The 24,741-nt window shown below is 43.8% G+C and overlaps 1 protein-coding gene across 14 annotated transcripts in view; it reads right to left on the reverse strand.

Moving 5' to 3' along the window:
• Window positions 1-24,741, reverse strand: part of NUMA1 (nuclear mitotic apparatus protein 1) — a 70,918-nt gene that overhangs the window by 43,484 nt on the left and 2,693 nt on the right. For 3 of the 14 annotated variants that reach the window (XM_084975037.1, XM_084975030.1, XM_084975021.1), the window contains exon 2: window positions 10,545-10,646. The exons of the other annotated variants lie outside the window; for them this stretch is intronic. The gene's annotated coding sequence lies outside the window, so the exon portion shown is untranslated. The remainder of the gene's footprint in view (window positions 1-10,544; window positions 10,647-24,741) is intronic. 14 annotated transcript variants of the gene reach the window in all.

Below are 24,741 nucleotides of genomic sequence, written 5' to 3' on the forward strand. Positions count from 1 at the left end.
CAACTCAATTAATCCCCCCCTGAAGAACCCTAAAAGGCAAGCATGTTTATTACAATTATATAGACTAGGAACCTAAGCCTCAGAAAGACAATACCTGCCACAAGATCAACCACCAAGGTTGCAGAACCAGAACTCAGGTCCTCTAAATCCATGGCTCTCTCCAGCCCACCGCAACTACATCCTATACCTTTGCATCAGTATAGCCGTTTATTCACACAAAGCACTTCACATTCCTTGTCCAAACTGTTTTCACTATAGCTTGTGAAGTGGGCAGAGCAAGAGTCATTGTCTCCATCTTTACAGATGCGAAGTGACATGAACAATATTAGATAAAATAACATCCCATGTATCTGGCATCACTGAGAAGGACAAAATTCCTCACAAGCAATTTTCCTAAAAACTGACATTTCCCCCCTTTAGGACCAAACTCTTCAAAAAAAAAACACACACACAGTTATTTGCAATACACACAAAGTCTCCAAAATGCATAATATATGTTACTCTCTACTTGGAGTTAATGAAACGTAACCAGGAACATTCAACTATTATCATGAAACAAACATCTATAAATACTGTGCTGGAGACTCAAAAGGTAAATTAAGACAAGCTTATAATCCTGTGGAGAAAGAAACATCACTATAACGCAAAGAGCCCAAAGAACATGGACTTGGGCAGTGCCGCAAGGAAAGCTACCAGACCTCTGCAAAGTCTAGTGGAGACGGGTGATGATCAGTAAAGGGCAGAGCGAGGCGCTGAAGGGTTCGAGCAGGAGACTGACATACATGTGTGTGCTTTGGGAAAAGATGAATCTGGCACAAAGGGGCAGAGCACAGCGTTAGGTGGCAATCTCAGTGGCAGAGAGAAAACTGCGGCTGTCAGGGGAGGGCAGGAGGAGCTAAAAGGGAAAAGGTCTATTTAAAAGGCAGTGCAGGGAGTTCCCATTATGGCGCAACGGAAACAAATCCGACTAGGAAACATGAGGGTGCGGATTCGATCCCTGGCCTTGCTCAGTGGGTTAAGGATCCGGCATTGCTGTGAGCTGTGGTGTAGGTCGCAGACACAACTCAGATCCCAAGTTGCTGTGGCTGTGGTGTAGGCTGGCAGCTGTAGCTCTGATGTGAACCCTAGCCGGGAACCTCCATATGCCCATAAAAAGACAAAAGACAAAAAAAAAAAAAAAAAAAAAAAAAAAAAAAAAAAAAAAAAAAACCACCAGGCAATGCAGAGGCAGACGTAAAGCTCTCCCCCACAGGAGTGTGGGGAAGGTGGGGAGAAGAAAAGACCTCAAGGAGTCTTGATTTGGTGAAAAGACTTCAGAACAAGAACACAGGAGGAGTTACTGTTTTACAGAAACTGAAGGACTGATTAACCCAGAGGAAGGGATGATGAGAAACCAAGGAAGTAACATTTGAGCTAAATACTTTAAAAGTATGAGGAGTAGGATAAGCAGGTTTCACCAAAAGAGTATTAAAAAAATAAAAAATTTTAAAAAAGCTTTTTTTTTTGTAAGTCAGGGAAAACAGCACGTGCAAAGACAGCTTATTGCATTCGAGCAGCAACAGCATGCGGTTTAGGAAGGCGCAGCAGATGACGAAGCCAAGGAGTACCAACGTGGCGAGCCACTCACGCCACGCCACGTTAAGGAATTCAGATTTTATCCTGTAGGCGATGGAAACAATCCAGGTTTCTAAAGGGGAGAGATAAAGGAGAGTAACGCAGATCAGGTCTCTGTTCCAGTTGTACGAAGTCCTGGCTACAACGCTGAGAAACAGGGAGAAGGCAATACAGCACAACGGCTAAGAACAGGAGGTCTGGAGTTAGCCTAAGTAAAATCCTGCCTCTATAGTTGACTAGCTGTGCAATCTTGGACCAGTTTTTTAACCTCTCTGTGCTCCAGTTCCCCCATCTGTAAAAACAGGAATAAGATTAGGACTTTCTCAGAGGGTCAATATAAGGAATTAACACGATAGTACGCTAAGTGTTTAGCACAACACCTGGTCCAGAGATACATGAAGGCTGAAGGCTCATCAGTAAAAAGTTACTTCTGCTTGTAGTCTAGTGTTGTCCATGCTCCTCCTCCTACCAGAAGCTTCTCTTCACAGCACTCCTACTCCCTAAATACACCTTTTTATATTTCATTAATTTCTTTTTCCTACTACCATAAATTCCATGCAATCACAAATTGTGTGCTCACCACTGAATTCTTAGAACTGAGCACAGCGCCTGGCACATAGGAGGTACTTGCTAAGTTGTTGTTGTTTTTTTTGTTTTGTTTTGTTTTGTTTCAGGGCCATACCTGGAAGTTGGAAGTGGCGTATGGAAGCTCCCTGGCTAGGAAGTGAATTAGAGCTGCAGCTGCAGGCCTACTCCACAGCCACAGCAACATGGGACCAGAGCCGCGTCTGTGCTGTAGCTTGCCAGATCCTTAACCCACTGAGCGAGGCCAGGGATCAAAGGAGCATCCTCCAGGATACCAGTCCGGTTCTTAACTCACTGAGCCACAATGGGAACTCCATTGGTAAGTATTTACTGCATGAATGAAAGGTTTCGAATTATAAAACTGAACACTTTCAGATGCAATTTTTACATAGAACCAAGGATACAGATAAAAGTAGGCTGTCTGAGTAAAGGCTGTTTGGAGGCCTGTCCCTTCTGCTTCCACTAGTTCCTGAGTCTGTTCTGTATTAAGCTTTGGCGAATGCAGTGCAAAACCACTGTTTGTTCCAAGCAAGTAATGATATACGTCTGAAGTAAGGCAGTGACAATAAAGATGAAGCAACAGCTTCAAGAGTTACTCATGACAGGTCCTGATAAAAAATTATCAGAACAAAAGGAAAATTCTAGAAGCACCTCTAAATTTCCAAGCTTGAGTGGGTAGATGAACACGTGTGCCAAAAAAACAAGAATGCAAAAGTAATAATAATAAGATCATTCATTAAGCACTAACCTATCAACCCTATCAAGGAAGGACTATAATTAACCTCATTTAGAGATGAGATTTCAAGATGTTAAACAACCTAACCAACATCATGAGGCAAATAAGTAGAAGAATTAAGATTCAAACCCAGGTCTGTCTCACTCTGAAGTCCATAGGGAAAAAAAAAGGGTATTTAAAAACAAATGGGAGTTCCCGTCGTGGCGCAGTGGTTAACGAATCCCGACTAGGAACCATGAGGTTGCGGGTTCGGTCCCTGCCCTTGCTCAGTGGGTTAACGATCCGGCGTTGCTGTGAGCTGTGGTGTAGGTTGCAGACGCGGCTCGGATCCCGCGTTGCTGTGGCTCTGGCGTAGGCTGGTGGCTACAGCTCCGATTCAACCCCTAGCCTGGGAACCTCCATATGCCGCGGGAGCGGCCCAAGAAATAGCAACAACAGCAACAACAACAACAGACAAAAAGACAAAAAAAAAAAAAAAAAAGACTCAGTGGGTTAAGGATCTGGCATTGTCACTGCTATGGATCAGATTCGATTCCAGGCCCCAGAACATGCCGCAGGCACAGCAAAAAATAAAAAAATAATAAATTAATTAATTAAATACAATATTCTTAAATCTCAAGAGGTAGTTCCACTGTAGAAATGTAGAGCCCGAAGCCTGTGGAATGTCAAGGCTGCAAAGGACCTTGGAGATCAATGTCTCCAGTAGAAGCGCTTCATTTTAGAGATGAGAGGCCTGGGGTCCATTTAACAGTTGTCAAATGACCTTATTAAATTAAAGCTCACACATCAGAAAGTTGAGAACTAAATACAAAGTTGATTCCCTTACTCCTGGGTTCTTTCCATTACCCAGATACCTCCCCTAAGCCCAAGAGAAGATTTACATGTTAACTCCATTTTTACTTTCATATTTTTTTTTTTTTTTTTTTAAGAGCTGCACCCATGGCATATGGAAATTCCCAGGCTAGGGGTTGAATTGGAGCTGCAGCTGCCGGCCTACACCCCAGCAACGCCTGATCGGAGCTGCATTTGTGACCTACACCATAGCTCATGGCAACACCAGATTTTTAACCAGCAGGCCAGGGATCCAACCTGTGTCCTCATAGATACTAGTTGGGTTCATTACCAATGAGCCACAATGGGGACTCCTAATTTCATAATTCTTCATTAACTCACTAAAAAAATTTAAAGAACCTCTTAAAAATCAATTAAGATGAAAAACTCATTAGGAAACTTCATTTTTTACTTATAAAGTTTATTTTCCTTATTCTCTAAAACCAACAAAACAATACAAAGATAAAAAACAAGGAGTTCCCATCGTGGCGCAGTGGTTAACAAATCCGACTAAGAACCATGAGGTTGCAGGTTCCGTTCTTGCCCGTGCTCAGTGGGTTAACGATCCGGCGTTGCCGTGAGCTGTGGTGTAGGTTGCAGACGCGGCTCGGATCCCGTGTTGCTGTGGCTCTGGCGTAGGCCAGTGGCTACAGCTCCGATCGGACCCCTAGCCTGGGAACCTCCATATGCCGCGGGAGCGGCCCAAGAAATAGCAAAAAGACAAAAAAAAAAAGAGTAATCTCACAGCCCCCTTCCATACCCCTCCAAGCCCTTCTATATGTCAGCAGATTTTTCCATGCTCCCAAAACCATTAGCACAAATATATTTTTTACTTAAGAGGATTTTTGTTTCCTATTTTTCAAAAACTAGGTTTACATATTAATGTTGCTCTGCAACTTATTTTTCACACTTAATAACTTATCATGAATATCCCTTCAAAGGTCAGTAAGTAAAATTCTAACTTCTCCTTTTTAAAAAGCTACATAACAGCAATCCATGAAAAGGATATACCCTAATGTGTTCACACATTTTCCTATTGATGACACAGCTATGTCTAACATGTTCCCATTTCAAATAGTGTTGTAATGAATATCCTTGAATATTTTTTGAAGCAAAAGGAAAAAAATAGTATTTCTACACACACACTTTCCTTGCTGCCCCACGTTTTGATTGCTTCTTTTCCTATCATCCGTACCTTGCTTGCTCACAGAATTCTTCTTGGGGCCCTGTGTGATAACCAAGAACAAAGCAATTTGGGGAATGTCAAGACATGCCATGTGATAGTTACTGCTGGTAAACAGAACTGGCCTATCTGGCTGCCTCTCCCCGCCACTGGCACTCTGTGCCCGCCCACCTCCTCATACACGGATGTGCTCCTGGTTCTCATCGTGGGCAGAGCTGGCTTGGGGAATTGATCCTACTGTGTCACACTTCTGACCCTGACGAGTGCAAATAGGCCCGCCAGCTCGCTAAGCAAGTGGGAAGAAGAGAGAATACATTATTGCTATGAAATAATGTAATACAGAAGTACACAGAGTGATATGCAAAACTCCTCATTCAATAAACTTCAACCCACATTTGCAATGGCACTCCCCTCCTTAGAGGTACCACTATTATTATGTTTCTTGTATAACCTTTCAGACTTTTCCTAAGCATGCACACATACAAATACATACATGTATATATACACATTACGTACAGAGATACCCACCCAGTAGTATGTACGTGTGTGTGTATGTGTGTGTGTGTGTGGTCTACACACTTGCAGGCATACTGCATAATTTGTTCTGCAACTTGACTTTTTCACTCAAAAAAATTTTTGAGGGAGTTCCCACCATGGCTCGGTGGTTAATGAATCAGACTAGGAACCATGAAGTTTCGGGTTTGATCCCTGGCCTTGCTCAGTGGGTTAAGGATCCAGCGTTGCGTGAGCTGTGGTATAGGTCACAGACATGGCTCAGATCATGCACTGCTGTGGCTGTGGTGTAGACCAGTGGCCACAGCTCCGATCAGATCCCTAGCCTGGGAACCTCCACATACCGAGGAGTGCGGCCCTAAAAAGACAAAAATAAAGAAATAATTTTTGACATGTTTCCATATTTGTATATCGTGAATTCCTTTGAAGAGCTCAAGAAAAATGCCATGGTGAGGTAGTGTCACTTTATTATTGCATTTTGCAATGTCTGGATCTTTAAGGTTTAGTGTCCTGACATGACAAAGGATGCTATATCCATAATGCTGGTGAACCTCTTTTTACATACACACTAATATTTCTCTAGGATATAGACCAATAATCTGTACTGATGAAGTTTGTGCTCTTTAGATGTTGACAAGTATTCCCAAATTACCATCCAAAAAAGGTATACCAGAGTTCCCGTCGTGGCTTAGTGGTTAACAAATCCGACTAGGAACCATGAGGTTGCGGGTTCAATCCCTGGCCTCGCTCAGTGGCTTAAGGATCCGGTGTTGCCGAGAGCTGTGGTGTAGGATGCAGATGAGGCTCGGATCCCATGTTGCTGTGGCTCTGGTGTAGGCTGGCGGCTATGGCTCCGATTAGACCCCTAGCCTGGGAACCTCCATATACCGCAGGAAGGGCCCAAGAAATGGCAAAAAGAAAAAAAAAAAAAAAACTAGGCCATCTGACTACTATTTTCCACTACCCAGAGGTCAACAAACTATGGCATGAGGGCCAGCTGCCCATATTTTGTAAATCAAGTTGTAATGGAATAGAGCCATGCTCATTCATTTACGTATTGTCTGTGGCCACTTTGGCTCACTAATGACAAAGGTGAGTAGTTGCGACTACCTGCAAAAACAAAAAGATTTACTATCTGGGTCTAAATAAAACAATAACTCAAATTTATTACCTAAAGAAAAGTTTCATAATGGAGATTAACTGTTGTTCAACTGACTAGAGCGTGGCTGTGTTAGAGAGTGTGGCGCATTTTAAAATACATTAAACAAGATCCTACTGTATAGCACAAGGAACTTTATTCAATAGTTGTGTGATAAACCATAACGGAAAAGAACATGAAAAAGAATGTGTATATGTACATATATAGATACCTGAGTCACTCTGCTGTACAGCAGAAATTAACATACTGTAAATCAGCTGCACTTCAATAAGATTTTAAAAATTAAAAAATAAATGAAATTTAAAAAATAAATTTCTCTGCAATAGAGGCCTGGTATACAATATTGAAGAAGAGTCTGAAACACTCAAAAGAAATCAAAAGACATTCCTCTGCTTCTCAGCTGGGACACTACTCTCAAAGGTTTCCCAAGTGTTCCTATTCTTCACCCTCCTTGTCTCCTTAACTTCAGCGAATGGGAAACAGATCTGGCTCCAAATGTCCTGCAGTGATGGACAAGCAGCGCAGCTTCCCTCACCAACGACACGACGATATGGAACCAAGCAAGCCCCGCTGCCTCTGCTCCTCAACACCTCCCTCCTCCCCACCACACACACACTGCAGGGTCTCTCCTTCCCTCTTGCTCAGGGAGACGAGACTCTCCAGGAAGCAGCGAACACTGCCAGTAGGTCTAGCCAACCACGAAGGGCTAGGGTCCTGACTTCTCTGGGAAAGGAAAGCCAATTATCCCCATCTAGATCCTACCCTTCTGGAGATTCTGGCCACAAAAATTGGTAATTTCAGGCCATTCGGTTCCTAAAGGGCAGGTGGAGAAAGTGCCATCAGACCCATTTTATAAATGAGAAACTGAGGGTAACTTGTGGCCTTTTCCTTTCATTCCCTAAGGTCATTTCAGCAAATACGACCTTCCTACTGTGACACCCCCCCATCCGCCCCACCTTCTCCTTTCACCTTCTCCCGAATGTTGATTTTACATAATAATGGCAAAGAAGCTACCCCACTTTCCTGGAAAGATAACTTAATCTAGGATTTTGATTGAGAAATTAATGACCGCAGAAAGAAGTGTATTTTTCTCATGTAAGTAAACAGGCATTCTTTAAGCGGTTCCCTGAAAAATATCAAGAACCTAAAAAAATGTTCATATTCGAACACTATACTAAGTGAAATAAGCCAGACACAGAGGACAAAAATTGTATGATCACATTCATAAGGTACCCAGAATGGGTAAATTCACAGAGACGGACAGCAGAACGGAGATGACCAGAAGCAGGGGGAGGAAGGAGTGGGAGCTACTGCTTAACGGGTACAGAGATTCTGCTTGGGATGATAAAATGTCCTGGAAATGAGCAGTGGTGATGGTTGTACAACACTCTCAATATATTAAATGCCACTGAATTGCACATTTAACTGTGAATTTAACTTTTTTTTTTTTTTGTCTTTTTAGGGCCGCACCTGTGGCACATGGAGGTTCCCAGGCTAGGGCTCCAGTCAGAGCCTCAGCTGCCAGGCTACACCACAGCCACAGTAACGCAGGATCCAAGCCACATCTGCAACCCACACCACAGCTCACGGCAACACCATGACAAGAACTCCATGAATTTGACACTTAAAAATGGTTATAACGGGAGTTCCTGTCGTAATGCAGTGGAAACAAATCCAACTAGGAACCATGAGGTTGTGGGTTTGATACCTGGTCTCGCTCAGTGGATTAAGGATCTGGCATTGTGCATGGGTTGCAGACGCAGCTCGGATCTGGCATTGCTGTGGCTCTGGCATAGGCTGGCAGCTAAAGCTCCAATTCGCCCCCTAGCCTGGGAACCTCCGTCTGCGCTGGTGCAGCCCCAGAAAAGACAAAAAAAAAAAAAAGAAAAATTCTATATGATAGACTATTCTACAGACATTAGAAATATTTATAAAGAGTTTCAGCAACATTATAAACATATGAGTTTATATAATGAAAATAATGGGAAAAGGGAAAAAATACAACATTACAGGTAATATAGGACCTAGACTATGCAAAACAGAAATATGCATAAGTACAAAATACTGATAGGAGGAGTTCCCACCATGGTACAGTGGTTAACGAATCGACTAGGAACCATGAGGTTGCGGGTTCAGTCCCTGGCCTTGCTCAGTGGGTTAAGGATCCGGCATTGCTGTGAGCTGTGGTGTAGGTCACAGATGTGGCTCGGATCCTGAGGTGCTGTGGCTGTGGTGTAGGCCGGCATCTATAGCTCTAATTAGACTCCTAGCCTGGGAACCTCCATATACTGAGGGAGCAGCCATAGAAAAGTCAAAAAAAAAAAAAAAATACTGATAGGAAATATTAAATTGGAAATAAGTGATTTTCTCCAGATGGTGGGGTTATGCACGATTTCAGTTTCCTTTTATACTTTTCTGTATTTTTCATATTTCCTACCATGAATATATACTATTTCTCAACCAGTTAAAAAATGTTTTTGGTTTCCACTATCTAATCAAAAGACCCCCCACCCCTGGTGAGGAGTTTTAGCAATCACTACCAAGACTGCATGATGTATACGCTTAAGAAAACCTTCATCTTTGGAGGTGGGGAAAGCTCAGTCTAAAGGGACACTGTTGACCACTTCCCGCCTTCTTGCTTTTGGAGGAGCTTTAGTAAATATAACTAAGGAATCGAGTACCCAAACATCAGACATCTGACAAAGTTTATATTTTAAGAACCAGGTGGAGTTCCTGCTATGGCACAATGGGATGGATCAGTGGCATCTTTGCAGCACCACAACACAGGTTTGAGCCCCGGCCTGGCACAGTGGGTTAAAGGATCTGGCATTGCCACAGCAGCAGCTCAGATCTAATCCCTGGCCCAGGAACTCCATTTGCCGTGGGGTGGCCAAAAAAGAAAAGATAAAGAACCAAAAAAAAAAAAAAAAAAACCCCAGAGAACCAGGACCACCACCTTCTCGCCCCTGAAATCTAAGACCTTACACTTAAAAGACAGAGATCCGAGTCAGTCACGCGGCTTGAATCATGTTATTCCTTATCCAAAACACTCAAGAGCTAACTCCACAGACAATAAAATCCAAGGCCCTTAGCATGACACTTTCTGTTCCATTAGATGCCCTTTTCAGCCTCATCTCCAGGTCTTAGCTCTAAAACATCTTCTATCTCAAGAACACTTTCCCCAATATAGCAGACGTTTTCCAGGCCCTGTGCCCTTGCCCATGCCACCTCCTCCAAAATGCCCTTTCTTCTAACCTAAAGGAATCCTTTTTTTTTTTTTTTTTTTTTTTTTTGTCTTTTTCAGGGCCGCACCTGTGGCACATGGAGGTTCCCAGGCTAGGGGTCGAATCGGAGCTGTTGCAGACGGCCTACACCACAGCCACAGCAACGTGGGATCCGAGCTGCGCCTGTGACCTACGCCACAGCTCACAGCAATGCTGGATCCTTTAACCCACTGAGCGAGGCCAGGGATCGAACCTGCAACCTCATGGTTCCTAGTCAGATTCGTTTCCACTGCGCCACAACAGGAACTCCCTAACCTGAAGGAATTCTAATTCACCCCTCAGAGCCTGGCTCAAACACTGCCCCTTCAGAAGTGCTCCTTGTTGCCCCCAGTTCAGGAACAACTGCTGTTTCCTCCAGATGCTCCCACACTGCTTGTTCCTCCACACACTTTATTTCATTTCTCCTTGGGTCGACGCTAGCTGCATACGTTTCACTTGACTAAGCTCCTGGAGAGCAGAAATCATCCTGTTCACCCATCAGCTCCATTCCAGCATAATGCTTGCACACAGTAGGTGCTAAATTATGCTGCCCAACTGAATGACGGCCATCTGGCCCTGATCCAGTGAATTCTTTCAGTGAGGGAGCCGGTGAAGCCCAACTGTCGAAGAGGACAATCTTTCTAATTTAAAGCCACGTACCTTATTAGTAGGAGTGACAGCAGAAAATGCCATGGGCCTACCACTTTAAGGGGACTGGCAGGCTGACCGTGATTACAGGATCCTAATGAAAACGGAAGGGCACTGAGGGAAAGAAGAGAAATGGGGAAGTTAAGAGGTGGGAGATTCTACAGGTCACCTCCTCCTCCGCTTGGAGCCCAAATCTTCCAGCCTAGTGCCGGGCGAGCTCACCAAGCAGCCTGCTCTCTTCCTGCAGTCACTGTAGGCTCTAAGTACTGAAAAACAACTGATTAGGCCACTTTGTCTCTCCAGCAACTGGCTCTGCTCTTAGGCATTTAATTTCTAATTGTCGTTACAGGGGGCTTTTTCTCTAAATGAATCCCATACTGTTCCAATCATTAAGAAAATCCCTTTAAAGAAAGGCTTGAAATTAACAACAGCAGGGGACCAAGTCTCTAAACCTTCTAAGTCACAACCTCCACACTGTCCATTTTAATGAAATTCGCCCCACCTCCTGCACACAATAGGTCCTCCCGGGGAATGACTTCTCTCAGGACCAGCATGTGCTGGGACTGTTTTTCAGCAGAAAGCTCTCAGAGCCTGCGTCTCATTAAACAGATGTTTCACGTTTGATCATTCAGCTGTGACTGCAAGTAGAGTGTATAGTCAACTATAATGTAAGGACTAAAAAGGAATTCCACTCCTACCCCTAGTCTTAGAGTCAAGCACAGTTTAGAACAGACACTTCCCTACCTCAAACCTCCTTAGGCCTATCTGTTTTCAGATGTCTTCTTAGTAGCTAACTCTTTCGATGTAAAAACCTGGCCTTAAGAAAGAGAAATGATCAGGGTGACTGAGTGACAGAATCTTTTGACTGGGATGCCTAACACCTTATTTTCCTAAGTATCAACAAGACCACCACTTCCAGGAACGGATTCCAGGGGACTACAGACAGTCTACCTGAAATGCATTGGAGAGAGCCCCTCTGCTCTGACCGCCCCCATTCCCCCCCATCCCCACCCTTTCTCAAACTCAAATAGCTGATCAAAACAAACAAGAAACCATCAAGTAACTTGATATATCATTTCTCCTACAAAACCCTAAAGCTACCAAATCATCTGCTTCAACCACGCCACCTGGGAGTGAGCCTGCTGGGCTCCGGCAGGTCGGAGCAGCGGCCGCTGCAGCCTGACCTGTGGCCGAGTCTTCCGGCGAAGGGATGCAGTGGCTCCTCAGCTACAGTGTCCCAGAGCAACATGTTCCCACCCTTTCTGGCCCTCAACACATTTGTAATTTGGGAGGACCACCTGAGAAAGGCTAATTTTCTCCACTATCTGGTCACCTTGACCTAGAAGCATGCATTCACACAGTGAATATAATGGAAGGGACACCCTCTTAAACAAACATTTACAATCTTGTTAAATCAAATGAAAACTGTAATCGAAATAGTCTCCTAAAGAATTTCTTCTTGCCTGTGCCCACAGCATGTGGAAGTTCCTGGACCAAGCATGGAACCCGCACCATGGCAGTGACCCAAGCCACAGCAGTGACGATCCCAGATCCTTAACCCGCTGCACCACAAGAGAACTCCCAGTCTCCTAAAATGTTTATAAAACACTCCTTTGGGAACTGCCCCCCCCCCCTTTTGGTCTTTTGTCTTTTTAGGGCTGCACTAGCGGCATATGGAGGTTCCCAGGCTAGGGGTCTAACTGGAGCTACAGCTGCCGGCCTACACCACAGCCACAGCAATGCCATATCCTTAACCCACTGAGAGAGACCAGGGATCAAACCCACAACCTCATAGTTCCTAGCTGGATTCATTTCCACTGCGCCACAACAGGAACTCCGGGAACTGCCTTTAAAGTCCATTCCATGTGAGACAGAAAAATTAGGTCTTACAGTTCTACAGTCACACCTCATTCTTCACCAAAAAAGGTATGGCCAAGCCCGACTCTTTGGCTCACAATATCTTCTGGTTGTTTCCAAAAATTGAATCCACCAAGCAAGAGTGAAGATTCTGGCCAAAATACTGGCTGAGAGGTCAAAAACGTTTTGAGGAGTTCCCGTTGTGGCGCAGTGGTTAACGAATCCGACTAGGAACCATGAGGTTGTGGGTTCAATCCCTGCCCTTGCTCAGTGGGTCAAGGCTCCGGCGTTGCCGTGAGCTGTGGTGTAGGTCGCAGACGTGGCTCAGATCCTGCGTTGCTGTGGCTCTGGCGTAGGCTGGCGGCTACAGCTCCGATTAGACCCCTAGACCGGGAACCTCCATATGCCGCAGGAGCGGTTCAAGAAATGGCAAAAAAGACAAAAAAAAAAAAAAACGTTTTGAGCACCAGCTGCATCACCAGAATAAATGTAAAGGCTAAGAACACAATTACTTCAAGGGGAACAAACTTACAAACACTGTAATTATCCTAAAATTACAACAAAGGGGACAAGCATGTACAATATTTGTCATATGTGTTAGAAATAAATTATTATACTCATTTATAATCACACATTATATAATCATAAATTTTGGCCCTGGAAGAAATCTTTCACATCATATAATCCAAACTGTTCCTTCTTACATATGAGAAAACTCTAGTTCGTTTGGATTGGGCAGTTTGTCCCTGGTCACGCAGTTGGTTAGCAGTAGTCAGGACTAGAAACCTGGTCACCCTGACTCCCAACATCCGTATCCTACTCCATGTTCCTTCCCCTTGCTGTTCCTCACTGCTGTCCTTCCAAGGGGAGATGACTCAGGACACCTAAAGCACACCAAGAATGGTTCCAAAACCCAGCAGCTGAGAGATGACAGGTGAAGGCCAGGACTTTCCTGCAGTGACTCTATGGATCTGAGTCACTGCTGAGTGTCTAGTTCACAAGAGTTCTGGGTAGTCTACCCCACAACACAGGCCAGTGAAACCCTTGAAGACACTCTGCCCACAGCTAGAAGAATAGGTTTATGAAACATTTCGGCACACCTCCCGCAGTCACCTGCTTAATTCGAGTAACTGAAAGGTTACTTTGAAGAACCTGGATCAAGGAAAAAGAAAGTAGCAGTGGTCCTGTTCATGGAAAAGCTGACCTATGATAAAGCAGAAAGAGGGCAAGAACCGTCTTGACCTACCTCCTGGTGAACAGCTTTCTCAGGTTCGGACAAAGTGATCCCTGGCAATCTGGCTTTGAATGAGCCTCTACCCAGGGAAGGGGCAAAGGGACAGGAAGGCTGTTCATGCCCCCATTCCACCCACTGGTGGTCAGCTCAGCCTCACATCAGGCTGAGCAGCCCCAGCGTTCTACAGATCAGAGAGTGACCAGGAGGGAATCCATGCAGCCTAGGTCAATGGGGTGAGTCAGTGGCAGAGCAGGAAAAGTCACTGGGGCAAAAGTCTGGCCTCCTGTGGCAAGACAGCCAAACCACACCCCAACGCGGTCAGCACTAGGAAGGCTCTGCCCTGATAGGATTCCAGTCTCTAAATCAGGAAAAAGATCCCTCCTCAGGAAGCTCCATACCAAGTATGTCCCTCCTGCTCAAAGACCTTCCACAGCTTTCTTCCTAAAGCATCACAGCTAGATTCTTTGGCTTAACTTTCCAACCCCTTCGTTACATGGCCTCAAGTCATTTATTCAACCCTACTTCCCACTATTCCAGAGTGTACACTCTAAACTAATCAAGCCAGTCTTCCCACTTGGCTCTGCGTAAGCCAAGCCCTTTGTCAATTCCACGCCTTCAGTTATCCAGCGGTGGTAAATTCAAGCTCCTTCAGGGCTTTGGCACATAAGAGAAATGAATGTTCCAGCAGGACACATGGCAGAATTAGAGTGTTGCCCCCACCTAAAGGTATTCAAATATTTATGCAATATTTCACTATGAGCATCACAGTAACTTTAAAAATTTTTTATTTATGTACTTTTTGTCTTTTTAGGGCCGCACCCTCGGCAATATGGAGGTTCCCAGGCTAGGGGTCAAATCAGAGCTGTAGCCGCCAGCCTACACTGCAGCCACAGCAACTTGGAATCCGAGCCACATCTGCGACATATACCACAGCTCACGGCAACGTCGGATCCTTAACCCACTGAGCAAGGCCAGAGATCAAACCTGCATCCTCATGGAAACTAGCTGGGTTCGTACTAGTACCCATACTGCTGAGTCACGACGGGAACTCCATCATCACAGTAACTTTTCAAGAGTCATCAAATAAAAAGAGCTGCACGTAAGGAAACCTCCCTAAGGTTAGGCAGCTGACAAAATGTCAAGCACAATCTCTAGGCCTGTGCGAAACTGAAGCAAGAGCTCTAAACTACTGAACTACTAGCAAGAGCTCTAAACTATTAGGCTTCCCAGTAGTACCAATACCATGCAAGATACAAAACTCTCAATTCGCAAGAGGAAATTCACTTTTCTTGATGTACAAATTTAGTAGAAGGACGAGAAGCCCAAACAGCAGTTTATCTAACATTCCAACTGCCTCAAATTCTGTCCATCTCTGTGGTGTACACTGCAGACATGGCTCAGATCCTGCGTTGCTGTGCCTGTGGTGCAGGCCAGCAGCTGCAGCTCTGATCTGACCCCTAGCCTGGGAACCTCCATGTGCCACAGGTGCGGCCCTAAAAAGCAAAAAAAAAAAAAAAAAAAAAAAAAAATTCAGCTCTGTGAGAGGTGTAATAGCCACTCAAGATGCATCTGCTCACTGCCTAAGGAAACTGAGCTTCAGGGGTGAGCAAGCAGACAGAGTCTACTTTGCAGGCGTTCCCGAGGGGTACAGTGGTAAACCCTCAGGGAACACGAGGTGTCCCTCAAACGTCTATCACCACAGCAAAGACGGAAAAGTAGGCGCTCAAAGCGATTGTTAGCTTGCCGCCACCGAGACCATCCAGAAGTCAGGCGCTCAACAAATGGCCCTTACAGGGCAGGATGCAGATGCTGCTCACACACAAGACCGAGAGCTGAGGCACAGGGCATCCATCTTGCCACACGGCACCAAAAAGTTGACAGTCTGCCAGTAAGTACCTCTGGCCAGTCACAGAAAGGCACCCAGGTGGTCAAATGGATATGGGGGAACAGACGTGGTCTTTCTCCTCCCCAGAGGAGCCAGTCCTCAGCGCGATACGGCCAAGGAAATCTGCAAGGCTGAATCACTGGCATTTCCTGCACCGGCTTCAAAGCCACTTCAAGAGGACAGAAAGGACAGCTAACACAGCCACCATCAGAGGCCGCAACCCAGGAGCATGTGCGACACACCCTCCCTCCCTTCTACAGCCACCAGATCATTTTACTTCTGCCAAGTGTCCCTTCCCTAGGTGACTGACAGCCATCAGTCCCAATGGCCAACCCTTACCCTCGACTCTCTCCTCCCTCATTGACAGCCAAGATTCTGCCATTCTCGATAGCTTCTCCCCCAGTTTAGCAAAAGGAAGTGAAAACTGTTCCCCCCAAACCTCCCTCACTGAAGGAAGCTCTCTAGCCGTGTAATACATAGATTGCTCCTCAAACCCACCATGTTCAGCATTTTTACCAAAGACAGAATGAAAACATGTAAGGTCTGCTTGTCACACTTTAGAATTAGAAACTATGAAGAAAGGAAAATACAATGTCTTTAGATTTAATTTGGCAAAAAGATCTTAACAGGTTTGATGTTATCAAAAATAACCAACATAGGAGTTCCCGTCGTGGTGCAGCAAATCCGACTAGGAACCATGAGGTTGCGGGTTCGATCCCTGGCCTTGCTCAGTGGGTTAAGGATCCGGCATTGCCATGAGCTGTGGTATAGGTGGCAGACATAGCTCGGATCCTGCGTTGCTGTGGCTGTGGTATAGGCCAGCGGCTACAGCTCCGATTAGATCCCTAGCCTGGGAACCTCCATATGCCTCAGGTGCGGCACCGCCCCCCTCCCAAAAAAGCAACATAAAATTTAACAGGACTAAATACTCTCACATGAATCTGATGGAACTACCCCAAACTCAACACCGACTCAGGTTGTGCTCGTGAAGAGGACTGTGCCCTACCTTTGAAAAGCAAAATCAGAGTACATGCAGAGCAAGAAGGGTCAGAAAGTCCTATCATGGCAAATGTGAGGGCAGAACTACAGGTGTTATGCCAGGGAAAACATGTAAACTTTTTTAACCCATGTGAAAGTATATGTCATGCAGATGAGGAGAAAGGCTTTCCATGTCCCCTTGTAAGAAGACAAACCAGAACTAGTGAGTGGAAGTTACAGGAGGATACATTTTGATTTGATGTAGGGAAGAACTTTCAACACAATAAGAAGTTAAGAATGTGGGTTATGATTAGCAATGAGATCCTGCTGTATAGCACTGGGAACTATGTTTAGTCATTTATGATGAAGCATGAGAATGTGAGAAAAAAGAATGTATACATGTATGTCACTGGGTCACCATGCTGTATAGCAGAAAACTGACAGAACACTGTAAACCAGCTATAATGAAAAAAATAAAAATCATTGGAGTTCCCATTGTGGCGCAGTGGTTAACAAATCCAACTAGGAACCATGAGGTTGCAGGTTCGATCCCTGCCCCTGCTCAGTGGGTTAACGATCCGGCGTTGCCGTGAGCTGTGGTGTAGGTTGCAGACGCGGCTCGGATCCCGCGTTGCTGTGGCTCTGGCATAGGCCAGTGGCTACAGCTCCGATTGGACCCCTAGCCTGGGAACCTCCATATGCCACGGGAGTGGCCCCAAAAAATAGCAAAAAGACACACACACACAAAAAAAATCCAACTAGGAACCATGAGGTTGCAGGTTCGATCCCTGGCCTCCCTCAGTGGGTTAAGGGTTCGGCGTTGCCGTGAGCTGTGGTGTAAGTTGCAGACGAGGCTCGGATCTCACATTGCTGTGGCTCTGGTGTAGACTGGCAGCTACAGCTCCGATTTGACCCCTAGCCTGGGAACCTCCATATACCGCAGGAGTGGCCCAAGAAATGGCAAAAAGACAAAAAAAAATTATTAAAAAAAAAAAAGACTGTAGGTTATGAAACCCAGAATGCTTGGATTAAAACACCAACTCAACCACTTACAAACTCTACGGCTTTGGGTAGATTAAATTATAGTACTAATAATAGTACTTATAGAGTTTGGGAAGCAGTTCATGTGAAGTGCTTAGGACAGTGCTTGGGACACAGTACATGCTGGAAAAAAAGGAAGTCAGCTATTGCTATTACTGACTTGATATACTAGACAGGTAACTCGAAAATCTTCCTACTAAATATGCCTAGAAATGCTTAGAAAAACATGATAAAAATCCTTTTAGACTTGCTTGCTAGCTAAGCTCCTGTCTCTCAGCTCCGCACCTGCCCTGCTCTGTGGTGATGCTGGGGCTTGGACTCTGCCAACACCGGTTCACCTTTCCAGCTGGCTCTGTTAAGCCTGTCAACAGGGGGTGCTAAAGGGCAAACGGAAAGCAGACGAGTCTGCCAGGGACTTCCTTCCTCCTGTGGCTGGCTGTTTCATGACAAAAGCAGTTGGTTCCTCCTTGCTTCTTTTTTTTTTCCTTTTTTTTTTTGGTCTTTTTGTTTCTTTAGGGCCACACCCATGGCATATGGAAGTTCCCAGACTAGGGGTCCAATGAGAGCTGTAGCCACTGGCCTACACCACAGCCACCGCAGTGCATGATCAGAGCCCCATCTGCGGCCTACACCACAGCTCAGGGCAACACCAGATCCTTAGCCCACTGAGCAAGGCCAGGGATCGAACCCGTGTGTCATGGATGCTAGTCGGGTTCATTAACCACTGAGCCACAACAGGAACTCCCTTGCTTCTTTATAAACTCCCTCTCAGAGGCACCAGCACAGCAAGGGGCAGGCTCAACCCAACCTGGCTCCTCCAGGCCCTTCCTGCAAACTCCTGAGAAACCAGCAGCACCTGGCAACACCCTCTCCTCAGAGAATCAGGGCACAGTTCCAGCAGATCCCTTCAGAATTCTAGATTCTGATAACCCCCATCTTCTTCCCTTTGTTTTTTCAGTCCTGGATGAGGCAGCTGCTTTATACAGTTATTAATCAAACTTGCTTTAAGATGCCCTGTTTTTTCCTCTTTCAGGGTTTAGATTTTTAAGAAAATTTTTTTGGCTTACTGAATTCACTCTATTAAAACATCTTTGTGTGGTTTCTATTTTCCTGACAGGATCCTAACTGATATTAGGTAAAATGAACCCCAAGCAAGGAGGAGAAATCCCAGAAAAGAGAAACAAATAAGCTGAAAATCAGGTTAGTAAGGTACAGCTGTCCCGAGAGTATAAGGAATTCACGGCCTTCTCATAGTCCAGGAGGCAAGTCTTGAACCATAGGAAAGCAACCGAGATCTCTGCACATGTGCTGGGAGCCTCAGTAAAAAGACAGACTGGGGGAAAAACTGTCCACAGGGAAATACGGAAAGTTGCCTTGCTCACCTAGTGAAGCGGAAGGAAGAGAACTTCGGAGGAATTAAAAACCACAGGCGCAAACAAGAGGTGGATTTGGAGTTAAAAGTTTATAGCACACCTGTGGCCTGGAAATCTACAAGTAGGAAAATTACATTTTAACCACAGGTTGGGAACAGCCTTGAGGTCCCAGCAGAAGCAAACACAAAGTTGCCACACGAGAAACATGAAGGGCCAGTAACTGCATGAAAAGACATTCAACATAATCAGTCATCAGGAAAATGCAAATCAAAACCACAATGAGGAGTTTCTGTTGTGGCTCAGTGGTAATGAACCTGACTAGGACCCATGAGGACTCAGGTTTGACCCCAGGCCTCGCTCAGTGGGTTAAGGATCTGGCGTTGCCATGAGCTGTGGTGTAGGTGGCAGATGGGGCATGGATCCCGCGAGGCTGTGGAGAAGGGCAACTCTGATTTGACTCCTAGTCTGGGAACTTCCACCCGCCATGAGCGCAGCCCTAGAAAAAAAAAGACAAAAAAATAAGTAACACTATACCTCTATGAGAACAGCTAAAATTAAAATACTGACAATACCAAGTGTTATAAGAATATAAAGAAACCAGAGTCCTCAGATACTGCAATGGGAATATTAAACAACAGTACAACCACTTTGGAAAACTGGTAATTCCTAAAAATTTAAAGATAATCTGCCATACAACCCAGCCATTTCACTCCAAAGAATCAAGAAAACATACGTCATCTCAAAGATTTGCACACGCATGCTTGCAGCAATTTTATTCATGACAGGCAAAAACTGGCAATAACCTCAATGTCCATCAACAGTACATAACAAATAAAATGGTATGATACAATCACACAAGGGAATACCTACTTGGCAACAGAAAGTAACAAATTACTGATAAATGCACTAAATAGATAAATCTCAAATGCATTACATTACTCGAAAGAAGGCAGACACAGGGGTACATGCTGTATAATTTGATTATGTAAATTTCTAGAAAACATATTAATCTACAGTGGTTCCTGGGGCCAAGGGGAAGGTAAACTATAAAGAGGCAAAAGGAAATTTTTTGGGAGTGAGAGGAATGCTCTGTATCTTGCTTTGGGCAGCTTTTTATAAGTGTATCAAACTGTCAAAACTTTTCACTTTTTTTTTTGCCCTGGCGTGCAGCAGCTGAATGTGGGACCTCAATTCCCAGACCAGGAACTGAACCTGGGCCCCAGCAGTGAAAGCACTAAATTCTGACCACTAGAGCTCCCTCTTTTCACTTTAAATAAGTTTATTATACATAAATTATACCTAAGCAAAGCTGATTTAAAAAAAAAAAAAAGCTGCTCTATTTTGGCCATATCCACAACATGTGGAAGTTCCCCGGTCAGGGATCAAACTTGTGCCACAGCAGCGACCAGAACTGCAGCAGTCACAATGCCAGGTCCCTAACCCACTGAGCCACCAGGGAACTTAAAAAAAAAAAGTGCTCTTGGCATTCTCATTGCAGTTCAGTAGATCTCAACCTGACATAGTGTCTATGAGATGCAGGTTCAATCCCTAGCCTTGCTCAGTGAGTTAAGGATCCAGCGTTGCCTCAAGCTGCAGTGTAGGTTGCAGATACGGCTCAGATCCCAAGTTGCTGTGCTGTGGCATAGGCCAGCAGCTCTGTTTCAACCCCTAGTCTGGAAACTTCCATATGCCACAAGTATAGCTGTAAAAAGGAAAAAAAAAAATGTTGCTCTTGAGAAAACTGACCTTAACTCAAGCTATATCAGGCTATCAAGGATGATACTCCTTTGAATACAAGCTCACAATCCAAAATTATAAAATACTTAAGGCGACAATCCATCATAACAAAGAGTCATTAAATAAATGGCAGGACTGTACCCCTAAAAACTTCAGATAATTGAATACGACTAACACAGTAAGTTAAATTTATTTCAAATTATGGAGTTACTGTCGTGGCTCAGCAGTAACGAATCCAACTTGCATCCATGAGGACTCAGGTTTGATCCCTGGCCTCACTCAGTGGGTTAGTGGGTTAAAGATCTGGCATTGCCATGAGCTGCAGCATAGGCAGCAGACACAGCTTGGATCTGGCGTTGCTGTGGTTGTGGCGTAGGCTGGCAGCTGCAGCTCCAATTGGACCCCTAGCTTGGGAACCTCCATATGCTGCGGGTGCAGCCCTAAAAAAAAAAAAATTTATTTCATGAATGTAAGATTGGTTGGACATTCAGAAATTAACAAAATTCATCATATTAATAAGCTATACATAGTTATTACATTAAAATATAGACAGAGATGTATACCAATATAGAAAAGGCATTTGACAAAACATACATTCCTGATTCAAAAAAAATTTATTGATTTAAAATTATTATAGATAGGAGTTCTCTTGTGGCACAGCAGGTTAAGAATTCGGCATTGTCATTGTGGCAGCTTGGGTCATTACTGTGGCACGGGTTTAATCCCTGGCCCAGGGATAAAAAAATTACTGCAGATATAAGATGAAGTGAAAACTCAGGACAAAAGCAAAATACCATGAAAAACACAAAGGCAGATTTGAAAATGCACCAAAGAGTACTTTGTAGAAATGAAAAACTTAGCTAATGAAAATAAGAATTTGAAAGTAAATTAGTTCTAGCTTAAGAGTAAATTAGTACGCTAGGAGATAGATTTAAGGAAATTTCTAGAGGTGAGATGAAAATTATGAAAGAAAGAGTGAAAAATGTGGAGAACAAAATTAGAAGGTCCAACACAGGTTAAATATGAGACTGTGGAGAGGCAATATTTAAAGAGGTATATGCCAATAAAATGTGCAACCTAAGAGAGACAGACAAATTCCTAGAAATGTGTAATTTCCCAAGACTGAATCAGGAAGAAATAGAAAATAAGAAGATACCAATTACCAGTAATAAAACTGAACCAGTAAAAATAATAATAAAAACTCCCAATAAACAAAAGTCCAGGACCAAAAGGCTTCATGGGTGAATTCTACCTAATATTCAAAGAAGAGGTAACACCTATCCTTTTCAAACTAGTCCAAAAAAAATGCAGAGGAAGGAATGCTTCTCAACTCATTTTAAGGCCAGCATCATCCTAACAACAAAAATAGACAAAGATATCACAAAAAAGAAAATTACAGGCCAATATAATTTTATAGATGTGAAAATCCTCAACAAAATACTGGCAAACCAAATTCAACAACATATTTAAAAGGATCTTACACCATGATTAACTGGGATTTAGCCCAGGGATATAAGGATGGTTCAATATCCATAAATCGGTCAATGTGATATACCACATAACCAAACTGAAGAATAAAAATCATCCTACTGGATGCAGAACATGCTTGAACAAAATTCAACATCCACATGTGACAAAAACAATCAAGAAAGTGGGTCTAGATGAAATATACCTCAACATAATAAAGGCCAAATATGAAAAGCCCACAGCTAACATCATACTCAACAGTAAAAAGCTGAAGGCATTTCCTCTAAGATCAAGAACAAGACAAGGATTCCCATTCTCACCATTTTTATTCAAGATAGTATTGGAAGTTCTAGTCACAGCAATCAGGAAAGAAACAGAAGTAAAAAGAATCCAAATTGGAAAGGAATGGAAAAACTGTCACTGTTGACAGATAAAATGACACTACAGAAAATCCTAAAGATGTTACCAAAAAACCATTAGAACTTATCAATAAATTCAGTAAAGTTTCAGAATACAAAAATTAATATACAGAAATCTATGGTGCTTCTATATTCTAACAAAGCACTATCAAAGAAATTTTTTTTTTTTTTTGTCTTTTTGCCATTTCTTGGGCCACTCCTGCGGCACATGGAGGTTCCCAGGCTAGGGGTTGAATCGGAGCTGTAGCTGCCAGCCTACGCCAGAGCCACAGCAACACCAGATCTGAGCCACGTCTACAACCTACACCACAGCTCATGGCAACACCAGGTCCTTAACCCACTGAGCAAGGGCAGAGGTTGAACCCGCAACCTCATGGTTCCTAGTTGGATTCGTTAACCACTGTGCCACGACGGGAACTCCAGAGAAATTTTTTTTTAAATCCTATTTATAACTTCATTAAACAGAATAAAAAAATCTAATAATAAACCCAACTAGGAGGCAAAAGACCTACATTAAGAAAAAGACACTGATGAAAGATCTGAAGATAACAGTAACTAATGGAAAGCTATACCATGCTAATGGATTGAAAGAATTAATATTGTTAACATGACCATACTAGCCTAAAGCATTCTACAGATTCGATGTACTCCCTATCAAAACACCAGTGGAATTTTTCACAGAACTAGAACAAATAATTCTAAAATTTGTATGGAAGCATAAAAGACCCTAAATAGCCAAAACAATCTTGAACAAAACTGGAGGTATCCTGTGCCTTGATTTCAAACTATGCTACAGGAGTTTCCGTCATGGCTCAGCCATTAACGAATCTGACTAGTATCCATGAGGATGCAGGTTTGATCCCTGACTTTGCTCAGTGGGTTAAGGATCTGGGGTTGCCTTGAGCTGTGGTGTAGGTCACAGATGTGGCTCAGATCCTGTGCTGCTGTGGCAGAGGCTGGCAGGTACAGCTCCAATTAGACCCCTAGCTTGGGAACCTCCATATGCCACAGGTACGGCCCTAAGGAAAAAAAAAAAAAGAAAATCAAACCATACTGCAAAGCTATGGTAATCAAAATGGTATGTTACTGGCACAAAAACAGATACACAGATCAATGGTACAGAACAGAGAGTCTAGGAATGAATACACGCATGGTCAATTAATCTACAACAAAGAATGGAGTTCCCATCATGGCGCAGTGGTTAACGAATCTGACTAGGAACCATGAGGTTGTGGGTTTGGTCCCTGGCCTCACTCAGTGGGTTAACCATCCGGCGTTGCCGTGAGCTGTGGTGTAGGTTGCAGACGCGGCTCGGATCCCGCATTGCTGTGGCTCTGGCGTGGGCCGGAGGCTACAGCTCCGATTCGACCGCTAGCCTGGGAACCTCCATATGCCATGGGAGCGGCCCTAGAAATGGCAAAAAGACAAAAAAAAAAAAAACTACAACAAAGAAGGCAAGGAGGTACAATGGGTAAAAGCCTCTTCAATAAATGGTGTTGGGAAAACTGGACAGCTACATGCAAAAGAATCAAACTGACTATGTTGTCCTTTCTCACACCATATACAAAAATAAATTCAAAAAATAAACTCAAAATGAATTAAAGGCTTAAATGTAAGACTTGAAACCACATACCTCCTAGAAGAAAACACAGGCAGTACACTCTTTGACATCAGTCTTAGCAACATTTTTGGGGATGTGTCTCTTCAGGCAAGGGAAAGAGAAGCAAAAATAAACAAATGCGACTACATCAAACTACATCAAAAGCTTTTGTACAGCAACGGAAACTAGCAACACAACAAAAAGACAACCTACTGAATGGGAGAAGATATTCATAAACAATATATCTGACAAAGGGTTAACATCCAAAATATATAAAGAACTCACACACCTCAACATAAAAAAAAAAAATCAAAAATGGGCAGAGGACCTGAATAAACATTTTTCCAAAGAAAACAAACAAATGGTCAATGGGCACATGAAAAGATGCTCAACATCACTGATCATCAGAGAAATGCAAATTAAAAACACCGTAAGACATCACCTCACACCTGTTAGAATGGCTATTATCACAAAGAGAAGGAGTTCCCATTGTGGCTCAACAGGTTAAGAACCTGGCATAGCTTCTGTGAGGATGCAGGCTCAATCCCTGGCCTGGCGCAGTGGATTAAGGATCTAGCATTGCCACAAGCTGCAACATAGGTCGCAAATGGGGCTCAG

Source organism: Sus scrofa, chromosome 9, assembly GCF_054392235.1.
Source record: "Sus scrofa isolate SSC_HxYL_T2T_F1_AM1 chromosome 9, Sscrofa_HxYL_maternal_Yorkshire_Landrace_v2.0, whole genome shotgun sequence".
NCBI lineage: Eukaryota > Metazoa > Chordata > Mammalia > Artiodactyla > Suidae > Sus > Sus scrofa.